General features: G+C 43.1%; 1 protein-coding gene across 4 annotated transcripts in view; it reads right to left on the reverse strand.

The window, feature by feature from the left end:
• LOC128684476 (uncharacterized) overlaps positions 1 to 14688 on the reverse strand; it is a 41952-nt gene extending 27264 nt beyond the window's left edge. For 2 of the 4 annotated variants that reach the window (XM_070097919.1, XM_053770673.2), the window contains exon 1: positions 14567 to 14688. The gene's annotated coding sequence lies outside the window, so the exon portion shown is untranslated. Of the gene's footprint in view, positions 1 to 13636; positions 13655 to 14566 lie in introns of those variants that run through there. The other 2 variants (XM_053770674.2, XM_070097914.1) reach the window with 2 other exon arrangements.
• Between the last annotated feature and the right edge of the window lie 1833 nt (positions 14689 to 16521).

The raw sequence follows: 16521 nt of genomic DNA on the forward strand, positions 1-16521 counted from the left end.
TTTTATATTGTCTCCTTTATTTTAGCTTTAAACAACTACCTTAGCTCAATTTTTTTACATTTGTTAAAATAATTCAGGTGCTATTTTATAGCTTTAGAATATTTACTTTGTCTTATACTTAATTCTAACTATAGATTCACTATAAATCTTATGATAACAAGTATTGATCCTGATACCAACCTCTTATTGAATGACTTAAATGAATTAAACAGTAACTGTAATTACTACACAGTAGAACAATCAAAGGCACTTCTCAGAGCCAACAACAACATAACTGTCTTTAACTACAATATCAGATCTTTAAATAAACATTACGATGACCTCATAGCATTACTAAATTCCCAGCATGCCAGTATATCCATCATTACTCTCACCGAAACCTGGTTAAAGTCTGATACTACAGATGTCTATGCCATTCCTGGTTAAATCTTCATCAGAGTACAAAACAAATTCTGGCCACAAAATAGAGCGAAACACCAACGTCAAAGACCTGGGAGTGATCATGTCGGAGGATCTCACCTTCAAGGACCATAACATTGTATCAATCGCATCTGCTAGAAAAATGACAGGATGGATAATGAGAACCTTCAAAACTAGGGAGGCCAAGCCCATGATGACACTCTTCACGTCACTTGTTCCATCTAGGCTGGAATATTGCTGCACACTAACTGGCCTGGTGGCCTGGTGGCTAGAGCTCCCGCTTCACACACGGAGGGCCCGGGTTCGATTCCCGGCGGGTGGACACATTTCGACACGTTTCCTTACACCTGTTGTCCTGTTCACCTAGCAGCAAATAGGTACCTGGGTGTTAGTCGACTGGTGTGGGTCGCATCCTGGGGGACAAGATTAAGGACCCCAGTGGAAATAAGTTAGACAGTCCTCAATGACGCACTGACTTTCTTGGGTTATCCTGGGTGGCTAACCCTCCGGGGTTAAAAATCCGAACGAAATCTTATCTTATCTCACCTTTCAAGGCGGGTGAAATTGATGACCTAGAAAATGTACAGAGAACCTTCACGGCACGCATAACGGAGATAAAACACCTCAATTACTGGGAGCGATTGAGGTTCCTAAACCTGTATTCCCTGGAACGCAGGAGGGAGAGATACATGATTATATACACCTGGAAAATCCTAGATGGACTAGTACCGAACTTGCACACGAAAATCACTCACTACGAAAGCAAAAGACTTGGCAGACGATGCAACATCCCCCAATGAAAAGCAGGGGTGTCACTAGCACGTTAAGAGACCATACAATAAGTGTTAGGGGCCCGAGACTGTTCAACTGCCTCCCAGCATACATAAGGGGGATTACCAACAGACCCCTGGCAGTCTTCAAGCTGGCACTGGATAAGCACCTAAAGTCGGTTCCTGACCAGCCGGGCTGTGGCTCGTACGTTGGTTTGCGTGCAGCCAGCAGTAACAGCCTGATTGATCAGGCTCTGATCCACCAGGAGGCCTGGTCACAGACCGGGCCGCGGGGGCGTTGACCCTCGGAACTCTCTCCAGGTAAACACAGCAATACACAACTGTAGGCCAGATCAACAAGGGGGTGGCACAGCTATATACTACTCAGACCAACTAGAATGTATCACTAATACTTGCACAAGGGATGAACATGGGGAATATATAATAGCTAAATTCAAATCCAAATACCTACAAAAACCTCTCACAGTGATAAACATCTACAGAGTACCTCAGTCAAGCATTAGCCGTTTTAGTGACAACCTAGGAAGTATGATAACTGATGCACACATGAACAAAGATCATTTACTACTCTCAGGTGACATAAATCTCCTACAAGACCAAGACCAACACGTTACTGAATTCACAAACACTATGAGTAACTGCATGTTGCTACCAACAGTAACAAAACCTACAAGAGTTACAGAGACTAGTGTTTCTCTACTAGACCACATCTGGACCAACACCATATCCCCTTTAAAATCAGGCATAATTACAGATAATACCACAGACCACTACCCTACTTTCCTCATAACAACTCTTGGTAAATTACCCCAAGACACTACTAAAGTCACCTTCAGACTTCACAATGAGGCAGCCATTAATAACTTCACAACAGCAGTAACAAACATTGACTGGCACACTGAGCTAGAAATCTATACAGATATTGACGAATGTATTAATAATTTTCTAAAAAAGACCCAATACCTTTATAACAAGCGCTGCCCCCAATAAACTAAATAGATGACAGCTAAGAGACTGAACAGTCCCTGGCTAACACCCAGCATCCTCAAATCCATAAATACAAAGCACCTATACGAAAAACAGTACAGAATGGGTCACATAACCAGAGACCATTACGATTTCGTGAGTCGAGTCAAAAAGTTACTCGTCAATCCTAACCAGCCTAATAAGAAGGGCTAAAAAATTGTATTATGAGAACAGATTATCCAACTTACGAGGTGATATAAAAAAGACCTGGAAAACCCTATCAGAAATTCTAGGAACAAAAAAGATATCACGAAATAGCGAAATTGAATTAACAAAACCAGATGAACCCAAACTCCCACCAACTGAAACAGCAAACAGACTTAATAATTTCTTCTCCACTATAGGAAAAAACCTTGCCAATAAAATCCCAAGCACAGATACCCCACCCAATGACTACCTCACCGGCAACTACCCGAACACACTGTTCCTAGCTCCGACTAACCCTACTGAAGTCTCCCTTATTATCAACACACTAAAAAACAAGACAGGAGATTTAAATACCTTACCGCCTTTTATATACAAAAAAGCGTCACAAGTATTATCACCAATCATTGCAACACTCTTTAACAAATCCATCTACCTTCCCTACAGTTCTCAAAATAGCGAGGGTCACCCCGATCCATAAAGGAGGAGACCAAACAGACTTGAATAACTATAGGCCAACATCCAACTCACACCCTCTCTCTAAAATCTTCGAAAAATTAATTCATAAGCGAATCTATTCCTACCTCATCTCCCACAACATACTCAACCCCTGCCAATTTGGGTTCAGGCCTAATAAAAATACTAATGATGCTATTATACACATACTAGAGCACATATACACTGCAATAGAGAAAAAAGAAGTCCCACTGGGGATCTTCATAGACTTACTTAAAGCTTTTGATACAGTTGACCATGACTTGCTCCATATAAAATTGTCGCACTATGGTATAAGAGGGCACTCCCTCATCTACCTAAAGTCATACCTCAGCAATAGAAGCCAATATGTGTACACAAATGGGGCAAACTCTTCAGCACAGCCAATCACAGTTGGTGTCCCACAGGGAAGTGTCCTAGGCCCTCTTCTCTTTCTCATATACATAAATGACCTACCAAATGCTTCGCAATTACTCAAACCCACACTATTTGAAGATGACACTACATACGTCTTCTCTCACCCGAGCCCAGTCACGCTAGCCAATACTGTAAATACCGAATTACAGAAAATATCTACCTGGATGACTAGTAACAAACTTACTCTAAACATTGACAAAACCTACTTCATTCAGTTTGGTAATGGAGCTACAGACCAGTAGCAACAATACCAACAATACCACCAGTCCGATGACATTCTTCTTTGCAAATATACAGGGTCTAAAGCCAGCAACAAACAACAAAATACCTTTCATCCGTGGACTGCTTGCAGAGGCAAATGCAATGTTCGTGGCTTTCACAGAGACCCACATAAAGGATCACTTGGACAACGAAATGTGGATCCCAGGTTATAACCTATACAGATGCGACAGAGTGAACAGGCAAAAGGGGGGAGGGGTTGGCCTGTACATCGCAGAGTCACTTGTTTGCACAGAACTGCTTAATGCCTCAAATGATGTAGTGGAAGTTTTAGCAGTAAAGATCGAGAACCAAAACCTAGTCATTGTGGTAGTCTACAAGCCTCCGGATGCAACGTCCCAGCAATTCCAGGAACAGCTGTTAAAAATTGACCACTGTCTGGAAAATCTGCCAGCTCCTGCCCCCAACATCTTGCTCCTGGGGGATTTCAACTTAAGGCACCTAAAATGGAGGAATATAGCAAATAATGTTGTTGCAGTAATAACACCAGGAGGCAGCTCTGATGAAAACTCACACACACACGAGCTTTTAAATCTCTGCACAAAATTCAATTTAAACCAGCAAATAATAGAGCCTACTAGACTGGAGAATACACTAGACCTCATCTTCACTAACAATGATGATCTGATACGAAATGTCACCATATCAAAAACAATATACTCAGATCACAACATAATTGAGGTTCAGACATGTATGCGCGGAGCCCCAGACCGACAAAATGAGACTAGTCACGAAGGAGCATTCACCAAATTCAACTTCAATAACAAGAACATCAAGTTGGACCAAGTAAACCAAGTCCTAACCGATATAAGATGGAAAGATAGACTAAGCAACACAGACCCCAACTTATGCCTAGAACAGATTAACTCGGTGGCACTCGATGTATGCACAAGGCTTATTCCTCTATGAAAACGGAGTAGATGTAAAATAGAAAGAGACAGGCACTCCCTTTACAGGCGACGGAAAAGAATAACAGAGCGGCTAAAAGAGGCCAATATATCTGAAATGCGTAGGGAGTCAGTGGTCAGAGAAATAGCAAGCATCGAACTTAAGCTAAAGGAATCTTATAGGAGTCAGGAGTCGCGGGAACTAAAAGCCATAAATGAAATCGAAAGAAACCCAAAGTATTTCTTTTCCTATGCCAAATCAAAGTCGAGAACAACGTCCAGTATTGGGCCCCTACTTAAACAAGATGGGTCCTACACAGATGACAGCAAGGAAATGAGTGAGCTACTCAAGTCCCAATATGACTCAGCTTTTAGCAAGCCGCTAACCAGACTGAGAGTCGAAGATCAAAATGAATTTTTTATGAGAGAGCCACAGAATTTGGTTAACACAAGCCTATCTGATGTTATCCTGACACCAAATGACTTCGAATAGGCGATAAATGGCATGCCCATGCACTCTGCCCCAGGGCCAGACTCGTGGAACTCCGTGTTCATCAAGAACTGCAAGAAGCCCCTATCACGAGCCTTTTCCATCCTATGGAGAGGGAGCATGGACACGGGGGTCGTCCCACAGTTACTAAAAACAACAGACATAGCCCCACTCCACAAAGGGGGCAGTAAAGCAACAGCAAAGAACTACAGACCGATAGAACCTTCACGGCGCGCATAACGGAGATAAAACACCTCAATTACTGGGAGCGCTTGAGGTTCCTAAACCTGTATTCCCTGGAACGCAGCGGGAGAGATACATGATTATATACACCTGGAAAATCCTAGAGGGACTAGTACCGAACTTGCACACGAAAATCACTCACTACGAAAGCAAAAGACTTGGCAGACGATGCACCATCCCCCCAATGAAAAGCAGGGGTGTCACTAGCACGTTAAGAGACCATACAATAAGTGTCAGGGGCCCGAGACTGGGGGATTACCAACAGACCCCTGGCAGTCTTCAAGCTGGCACTGGACAAGCACCTAAAGTCGGTACCTGACCAGCCGGGCTGTGGCTCGTACGTTGGTTTGCGTGCAGCCAGCAGTAACAGCCTGGTTGATCAGGCTCTGATCCACCAGGAGGCCTGATCACAGATTGGGCCGCGGGGGCGTTGACCCCCGGAACTCTCTCCAGGTAAACTCCAGGTAAACGCCCCTCTTAACATAATGATAAACGGATCACCTATCACAAAACTCACAGAGAGAAAATTCTTAGGAATCCACTTTGATAATAGACTCAAATTTCAAACACATATACAACAAATTTCCAAAAAAAATTCCAAGAGCGTAGGCATACTATCGAAGATACGGTACTATTCAAATTCAAAGTTTATTCTCTATAAGGATTACAATGCTGAGTTTACAGAATTTGGTTATTGTGTGGTTTACATGTAGTAAAATAATTACAGAGTGTACCACTAGAACACCTAGCATGGCTAGGCATTTCGGGCAGACTTAGTTTAATTGTTAATTTTAAAATATTACAAATTATGCGGTAAGTTGGTATTATGGCTAAGTGACTAAATACTAGTTTGTGAGTTTAGCAATGTGAATGCTTTTGTTTTGGCACAGTACATAGTTTCAGTATTGGAGTATCACAGGATTCATTATTTTAAGATTGAGATTAATATTTCTGTTTATGGTCAAATGGGTGAGTGAGTGTAAGTGTGAACCACCAGGTGGTATTCGTGTAGTTAATTGACGGGGTGTATCAGGGAGATAAGATGTTTTCTAATGGTAGTTTTGAAGGTGATGAATGTGTCTGCAGTTCTAGAGTTCTCAGGTAGGATGTTCCAGATTTTAGGGCCTTTGACATACATTGAATTTTTGTAAAGGTTTAGTCGGACACGGGGAATGTCGTAGAGATGTTTGTGTATGTTCCACAGTCAGCCCTCCTGGCCCTATACCACTTATTTACCCCTATGTCACCTATGGAATTTGTGCATGGGGCTCAACAACAATAAACCATCTCAGACCACTAATTACCCAACAAAAGGCTGCAGTCAGAATGATAACAAATTCCGACTACAGGCAACACACTCCACCAATATTCAAAACTCTAAACCTACTCACCATTCAAAACATCCGTACTTATTACTGCACCTATTACATTCATAGAACACTTAATTCTGATATAAACCTCCCCTCAAACGTCTCCTTACCAACCTCAACAGAACACACGACCATAACACAAGGCACAATCATTGATGGTCCTCGAGTCCATCTCACGCTATGCAAAAACTCAATGCACATAAAAGGCCCTAAAATCTGGAATTCATTACCTGTGAATATAAAAGAAACACTGTTTATAAATTCAAGTCTCTTCTCAAAAATCACTTACTCACCCACAACTAAATAAATACTGAATAATTGTATCTCATAAATTGTATCTCGTAAATGTTTCTCAATATTGTATCTCATAAATGTCTAACCTGTCACCCAATCAAACTTTATTTTTTAATTACATTACCTAACAGAATACTCCATTCTACTGAATGTTCAGCAACACAGTAAATGACCATATGACCTGTCTTTGTAATACTCACTTATGCTAAATTGTTATCTGTATACAATAATGTTTGTACCACTGAATATACCATTGTTTAGTTAATCTTAAGTTAATTTTAAGCCTGCTCATAATGCTCTGCATACAAGGGGCTTTGGCATGTTGCACTGTAATAACTTTGTACCTCACTGTATCATGTTCAAATTAATAAATAAATAAATAAATAAATACTTTCTGGAAGTTTAAGACAAGAGTTCGTGAACGTTAAGTCATGGACCGGGTGGCGGGAGTCTTGACTCCCTGAAGGCTCTCCTGGTCTACTCCAGGAACCTTACTCCTTTGTCCTCACCACTTCACTCACCTATCAGAATTCATTCTCAATTTCATAAATAATAATAATAATAATAATAATAATAATAATAATAATAATAATAATAATAATAATAATAATAATAATAATAATAATAATAATAATAATATTTATTTCTACATGTACATGTACAAGGTATATAGACCAAGCTGACATCTTACTACTATATAGAAAGCCACTGTTTATGCAGAGCATTTCGGGCAAATTAGACTCACACCAGTCGACTAACATCCAATTTTGCTGCTAGGTAAACGTGGACAGCAGGTGCTTTAAGGAAACAAGTCTTAATATTTCCACCCTTACCGAGGATCGATCCCCGGATCTCACTGTGTGAGTTGAGTGCGCTAGCAATCATTCACTGAGTACAGATGACCAAATTATAAACGGCTGCTCTATAAATTTATCACTTTAAATAAAATTTGAAAACAGTGGAAGGTATTTTATGGTGTCTTTATATATGGTTGGTTTTGTTGAGTACGGAAATGTTAGTGTGAGACATCAACACCAGCGTGTATGTTACTGTTAGTGTGAGACATCAACACCAGCGTGTATGTTACTGTTAGTGTGAGACATCAACACCAGCGTGTATGTTACTGTTAGTGTGAGACATCAACACCAGCGTGTATGTCACTGTTAGTGTGAGACATCAACACCAGCGTGTATGTTACTGTTAGTGTGAGACATCAACACCAGCGTGTATGTCACTGTTAGTGTGAGACATCAACACCAGCGTGTATGTTACTGTTAGTGTGAGACATCAACACCAGCGTGTATGTTACTGTTAGTGTGAGACATCAACACCAGCGTGTATGTCACTGTTAGTGTGAGACATCAACACCAGTGTGTATGTTACTGTTAGTGTGAGACATCAACACCAGTGTGTATGTCACTGTTAGTGTGAGACATCAACACCAGTGTGTATGTCACTGTTAGTGTGAGACATCAACACCAGCGTGTATGTCACTGTTAGTGTGAGACATCAACACCAGTGTGTATGTCACTGTTAGTGTGAGACATCAACACCAGTGTGTATGTCACTGTTAGTGTGAGACATCAACACCAGCGTGTATATCACTGTTAGTGTGAGATATCAACACCAGCGTGTATATCACTGTTAGTGTGAGACATCAACACCAGCGTGTATGTCACTGTTAGTTTGAAACATCAACACCAGCGTGTATGTCACTGTTACTGTGAGACATCAACACCAGCGTGTATATCACTGTTAGTGTGAGACATCAACACCAGCGTGTATGTCACTGTTAGTTTGAGACATCAACACCAGCGTGTATGTCACTGTTAGTGTGAGACATCAACACCAGCGTGTATATCACTGTTAGTGTGAGACATCAACACCTGCGTGTATGTCACTGTTAGTCTGAGACATCAACACCAGCGTATATGGCACTGTTAGTGTGAGACATCAATACCAGCGTGTATGTCACTGTTAGTGTGAGACATCAACACCAGCGTGTATATCACTGTTAGTGTGAGACATCAACACCAGCGTGTATGTCACTGTTAGTGTGAGACATCAACACTAGCGTGTATGTCACTGTTAGTGTGAGACATCAACACCAGCGTGTATATCACTGTTAGTTTGAGACATCAACACCAGCGTGTATGTCACTGTTAGTGTGAGACATCAACACCAGCGTGTATGTCACTGTTAGTGTGAGACATCAACACCAGCGTGTATGTCACTTAGTTTGAGATATCAACACCAGCGTGTATGTCACTGTTAGTGTGAGACATCAACACCAGCGTGTATATCACTGTTAGTGTGAGACATCAACACCTGCGTGTATGTCACTGTTAGTCTGAGACATCAACACCAGCGTGTATGGCACTGTTAGTGTGAGACATCAATACCAGCGTGTATGTCACTGTTAGTGTGAGACATCAACACCAGCGTGTATATCACTGTTAGTGTGAGACATCAACACCAGCGTGTATGTCACTGTTAGTGTGAGACATCAACACTAGCGTGTATGTCACTGTTAGTGTGAGACATCAACACCAGCGTGTATATCACTGTTAGTTTGAGACATCAACACCAGCGTGTATGTCACTGTTAGTGTGAGACATCAACACCAGCGTGTATGTCACTGTTAGTGTGAGACATCAACACCAGCGTGTATGTCACTTAGTTTGAGATATCAACACCAGCGTGTATGTCACTGTTAGTGTGAGACATCAACACCAGCGTGTATATCACTGTTAGTGTGAGACATCAACACCAGCGTGTATATCACTGTTAGTGTGAGACATCGACACTAGCGTGTATGTCACTGTTAGTGTGAGACATCAACACCAGCGTGGATATCACTGTTAGTGTGAGACATCAACACCAGCGTGTATATCACTGTTAGTGTGAGACATCAACACCAGCGTGTATATCACTGTTAGTGTGAGACATCAACACCAGCGTGTATATCACTGTTAGTGTGAGACATCGACACTAGCGTGTATGTCACTGTTAGTGTGAGACATCAACACCAGCGTGGATATCACTGTTAGTGTGAGAAATCAACACCAGCGTGTATATCACTGTTAGTGTGAGACATCAACACCAGCGTGTATATCACTGTTAGTGTGAGACATCAACACCAGCGTGTATGTCACTGTTAGTGTGAGACATCAACACTAGCGTGTATGTCACTGTTAGTGTGAGACATCAACACCAGCGTGTATATCACTGTTAGTGTGAGGCATCAACACTAGCGTGTATGTCACTGTTAGTGTGAGACATCAACACCAGCGTGTATATCACTGTTAGTGTGAGACATCAACACCAGCGTGTATATCACTGTTAGTGTGAGACATCAACACCAGCGTGTATATCACTGTTAGTGTGAGACATCAACACCAGCGTGTATATCACTGTTAGTGTGAGACATCAACACCAGCATGTATGTCACTGTTAGTTTGAGATCAACACCAGCGTGTATGTCACTGTTACTGTGAGACATCAACACCAGCGTGTATATCACTGTTAGTGTGAGACATCAACACCAGCGTGTATGTCACTGTTAGTTTGAGACATCAACACCAGCGTGTATGTCACTGTTAGTGTGAGACATCAACACCAGCGTGTATGTCACTGTTAGTGTGAGACATCAACACTAGCGTGTATGTCACTGTTAGTGTGAGACATCAACACCAGCGTGTATATCACTGTTAGTGTGAGACATCAACACTAGCGTGTATGTCACTGTTAGTTTGAGACATCAACACCAGCGTTTATGTCACTGTTAGTGTGAGACTTCAACACCAGCGTGTATGTCACTGTTAGTGTGAGACATCAACACCAGCGTGTATATCACTGTTAGTGTGAGACATCAACACCAGCGTGTATGTCACTGTTCGTGTGAGACATCAACACTAGCGTGTATGTCACTGTTAGTGTGAGACATCAACACCAGCGTGTATATCACTGTTAGTGTGAGACATCAACACCATCGTGTATGTCGCTGTTAGTGTGAGACATCAACACCAGCGTGTATGTCACTGTTAGTGTGAGACATCAACACCAGCGTGTATGTCACTGTTAGTGTGAGACATCAACACCAGCGTGTATGTCACTGTTAGTGTGAGACATCAACACCAGCGTGTATGTCACTGTTAGTGTGAGACATCAACACCAGCGTGTATATCACTGTTAGTGTGAGACATCAATCTCAGTAGTAGTAACCAGTTACCAGTAACCAGTACCAGTTGACTCCTACCAACCGTCTCTGCCTGAGTCACTGTCTATTCATATTGTGCTGACCTGGCAGTATTCAAAGACCCCCTCACATATGGGTACTGTGGGCGGCCAGTCAGTCAGTTGTACTAGAGAGAGCAGAGAGACTAGGTTACGGCTGTAAGGGCGCTACTCACCTTGTCTGTAATTATACGTACTACCAGCCTACGTGAGTATTTCTTTACCTAATCCACGTGTCGAACTCCCACATGATATCAACACTAGCGTGTATGTCACTGTTAGTGTGAGACATCAACACCAGCGTGTATGTCACTGTTAGTGTGAGACATCAACACCAGCGTGTATATCACTGTTAGTGTGAGACATCAACACCAGCGTGTATGTCACTGTTAGTTTGAGACATCAACACCAGCGTGTATGTCACTGTTAGTGTGAGGCATCAATACCAGCGTGTATGTCACTGTTAGTGTGAAACATCAACACCAGCGTGTATATCACTGTTAGTGTGAGACATCAACACCAGCGTGTATGTCACTGTTAGTGTGAGACATCAACACCAGCGTGTATGTCACTGTTAGTGTGAGACATCAACACCAGCGTGTATGTCACTGTTAGTGTGAGACATCAACACCAGCGTGTATGTCACTGTTAGTGTGACATCAACACCAGCGTGTATGTCACTGTTAGTGTGAGACATCAACACCAGCGTGTATATCACTGTTAGTGTGAGACATCAACACTAGCGTGTATGTCACTGTTAGTGTGAGACATCAATACCAGCGTGTATGTCACTGTTAGTGTGAGACATCAACACCAGCGTGTATGTCACTGTTAGTGTGAAACATCAGCACCAGTGTGTATGTCACTGTTAGTGTGAGACATCAACACCAGTGTGTGTGTCACTGTTAGTGTGAGACATCAACACCAGTGTGTATGTCACTGTTAGTGTGAGGCATCAACACCAGTGTGTATGTCACTGTTAGTGTGAGACATCAACACCAGCGTGTATGTCACTGTTAGTGTGAGACATCAACACCAGCGTGTATGTCACTGTTAGTGTGAGACATCAACACCAGCGTGTATGTCACTGTTAGTGTGAGACATCAACACCAGCGTGTATGTCACTGTTAGTGTGAGACATCAACACTAGCGTGTATGTCACTGTTAGTGTGAGACATCAACACCAGCGTGTATGTCACTGTTAGTGTGAGACATCAACACCAGCGTGTATGTCACTGTTAGTGTGAGACATCAACACTAGCGTGTATGTCACTGTTAGTGTGAGACATCAACACTAGCGTGTATGTCACTGTTAGTGTGAGACATCAACACAAGCGTGTATGTCACTGTTAGTGTGAGACATCAACACCAGCGTGTATGTCACTGTTAGTGTGAGACATCAACACCAGCGTGTATGTCACTGTTAGTGTGAGACATCAACACTAGCGTGTATGTCACTGTTAGTGTGAGACATCAACACTAGCGTGTATGTCACTGTTAGTGTGAGACATCAACACCAGCGTGTATGTCACTGTTAGTGTGAGACATCAACACCAGCGTGTATGTCACTGTTAGTGTGAGACATCAACACCATCGTGTATATCACTGTTAGTGTGAGGCATCAACACCAGCGTGTATGTCACTGTTAGTGTGAGACATCAACACCAGCGTGTATGTCACTGTTAGTGTGAGACATCAACACCAGCGTGTATGTCACTGTTAGTGTGAGACATCAACACCAGCGTGTATATCACTGTTAGTGTGAGGCATCAACACCAGCGTGTATGTCACTGTTAGTGTGAGACATCAACACCAGTGTATGTCACTGTTAGTGTGAGACATCATCACCAGCGTGTATGTCACTGTTAGTGTGAGACATCAACACCAGCGTGTATGTCACTGTTAGTGTGAGACATCAACACCAGCGTGTATGTCACTGTTAGTGTGAGACATCAACACCAGCGTGTGTCACTCTTAATAGCTGCGACAACCACTGACATTTATGTTATCTCAGTAACGTAACATTTGGCTCGATCATGTCCTCGAGTGTATTCACTAGGGATGATACCACACCCTGGAGTCCCTGGTTTGTTTACTAGGGATAACACCACACCCTGGAGTCCCTGGTGTGTTCACTAGGGATGACACCACACTCTGGAGTCCCTGGTGTGTTCACTAGGGATGACATCACATCCTGGAGTCCCTGGTGTGTTCACTAGGGATGACATCACATCCTGGAGTCCCTGGTGTGTTCACTAGGGATGACATCACACCCACTTGCTCTGGTATGTTCACTAATGATGACAACACATTCTCTTGCCCCTGGCATGTTCATTAGTGATGACATCACACTCACTTGCCCCTGGCATGTTCACTAGTGATGACATCACACTCACTTGCCCCTGGCATGTAAACTAGTGATGACGCCACACTTGCCCCTAGCATGTACACTAGTGATGACACCGCACTTGCCCCTGGCATGTACACTAGTGATGACGCTACACCTTCGTGCGTCTGGCATGTACACTAGTGATGACACCACACCTTCGTGCCTCTGGCATGTACACTAGTGATGACACCACACCTTCGTGCCTCTGGCATGTACACTAGTGATGACACCACACCTTCGTGCCCCTGGCATGTACACTAGTGATGACACCACACCTTCGTGCCTCTGGCATGTACACTAGTGATGACACCACACCTTCGTGCCTCTGGCATGTACACTAGTGATGACACCACACCTTCGTGCCTCTGGCATGTACACTAGTGATGACACCACACCTTCGTGCCTCTGGCATGTACACTAGTGATGACACCACACCTTCGTGCTTCTGGCATGTACACTAGTGATGACACCACACCTTCGTGCCTCTGGCATGTACACTAGTGATGACACCACACCTTCGTGCCTCTGGCATGTACACTAGTGATGACACCACACCTTCGTGCCCCTGGCATGTACACTAGTGATGACACCACACCTTCGTGCCTCTGGCATGTACACTAGTGATGACACCATACCTTCGTGCCTCTGGCATGTACACTAGTGATGACACCACACCTTCGTGCCTCTGGCATGTACACTAGTGATGACACCACACCTTCGTGCCTCTGGCATGTACACTAGTGATGACACCACACCTTCGTGCCTCTGGCAGCCTCATCAGTGATAACACATCCTCACAGTGATGATGATAACTGGCCATCTCAGTCAGCGCTTATCGTTATATTCACACATTTCTGACTACAAATATTATAAAACTGCAAAATACCAAGTTTCACACATAACCAAATCTTTGCTTGTCTGTACGAAAACAATTTATATCATATCTTACGTCATCGACCACCATCCACACAAACCATCACTTTTTTGTATATAAACTTGACTTTTTTTTATTAATAATGATACTAAACGAGTGTCTAGGTTTACAGAGCACAGGAATGGTGTCCCTGAGGGTCGATGTTAGTCACCTGGTGGGTGGTGCCCTGAGAAGACAGATGTACGTGTGTGCCTCAGCTGCCTCAGCTGGTGAGTGAAGGCTAGACACGCGTGTAGGCCAGCTTCCCGTCCCTTACTGCTGGACGGGAAGATAGCAGGAAGGGGGTAGGAGGCTCCCAGGTGGAACGTTAATTATATATCTTTACTACAAGTACATGATACAACTTATACAGACCATAGCTGACAGCAGTCATATACTGTTATATAGAAAGCCTCTTAAACCATACCCCCGGCCGGGATTGAACCCGCGGTCATAGAGTCATATGGTTTATTTGCAATCGTGTCATTACGATTTCTTGAGTCATGTAGAAAGCCTCTTGTTATGCTGAGCATTTCGGGTAATTAGGTCAATTTTGTCCCAGGGTGCGACCCTCACCAGTCAACTAACACCCAGGTACCTATTTTACTGATGGGCTTAGTTAACATCTTTATTATGCACCCCATACCCGTCCTGTGGGCAGTAGTTAAAGGTGGAGGTACATAATGGGTCCAGGGACTCAGATACAGGTATACATAAACAGTTACATAAATTATCATACATAGTAACATATGTATCAGATACCTAGGATAACCTCCCAAAAATCAGACGGAGTGACGGCTAAGATACACAGGCAGTTAGTTTAATATGTTTATTATGCACCAGATACCCATCCTGTGGGCGGTAGTCAAAAGATTACAGAGGTACATAATTAGTCCAGGGACTGGACTCCAAAGTTTTGATAGCTGAGCAAGTTACAGAACTAATGAACTCACAATTACAAAGGTAATGAACTCACAATTTACAAAGGTAATGAACTCACAATTTACAAAGGTAATGAACTCCAGGTAGGTCTGGTCACAACCATGACAAGTTACAAAGGTATTTACAGATTACAGAGGTACGTAATGGGTCCAGGGACTGGGCCCCCAAAGTTTTGATAGCTGAACTAGGTACAAAGGTAATGAGCTCACAAGTTACAAAGGTAATGAATACTGTAAGAATGGTTACTTACGTTTATACATGGCTACAATCATGAACAAATTATAGAGTAATGAGCAATTCACACTTCCACACCCGGTCACAACTGTAATAAGTTATTGGTGCAAATGTTGATTGTTGAGTCACACACACACACACACACACACACACACACACACACACACAGACAAACACACACACACACACACACACACACACACACACACACACACACACACACACACACACACACACACACACACACACACACACACACACACACACACAAACACAGTGCATAAGCGAACAGAATCCTTGGCTTAATATCGAGAAGCATAAATAATAGGAGTCCTCAGGTTGTTCTTCAACTCTATATATCCTTAGTTAGGCCTCATCTAGATTATGCTGCACAGTTTTCGTCACCGTACTCACCTATTTGTACTCACCTATTTGTGGTTGCAGGGGTCGAGTCATAACTCCTGGCCCCGCCTCTTCGCTGATTGCTACTAGGTCCTCTCTCTCCCTGCCCCATGAGTTTTATCATACCTTTATCAGACCTCTTGTGTCTGTGTCCCTTCTCTGGAACATCCCGTCTTTGTCCACCCTGTCTATTCCGCGCAGTATTTTATATGTCGTTATCATGTCTCCCCTGACCCTCCTGTCCTCCAGTGTCGTCAGGCCGATTTCCCTCAACCTTTCTTCGTAGGACAATCCCCGTAGCTCTGGGACTAGTCTTATTACAGAATGGAGGCAGCAACGGGTATCTTTATTACTGGAACGTTTCGCCTGCGTAACAGCCTTCTTCAGGAGAGTGGAAGAAGTGGAGAGATAACCGTAATAGGTGGTCAGTCCCTCAACCTTGATTGAAGGTGGTCAGTACCTCAACCTTGATTGAAGGTGGTCAGTCCCTCAACAACCTTGATTGAAGGTAGTCCCTCAACAACCTTGATTGAAGGTAGTCAGTCCCTC

This window comes from Cherax quadricarinatus, chromosome 4, assembly GCF_038502225.1.
Source record: "Cherax quadricarinatus isolate ZL_2023a chromosome 4, ASM3850222v1, whole genome shotgun sequence".
Classification (NCBI taxonomy): Eukaryota; Metazoa; Arthropoda; class Malacostraca; order Decapoda; family Parastacidae; genus Cherax; species Cherax quadricarinatus.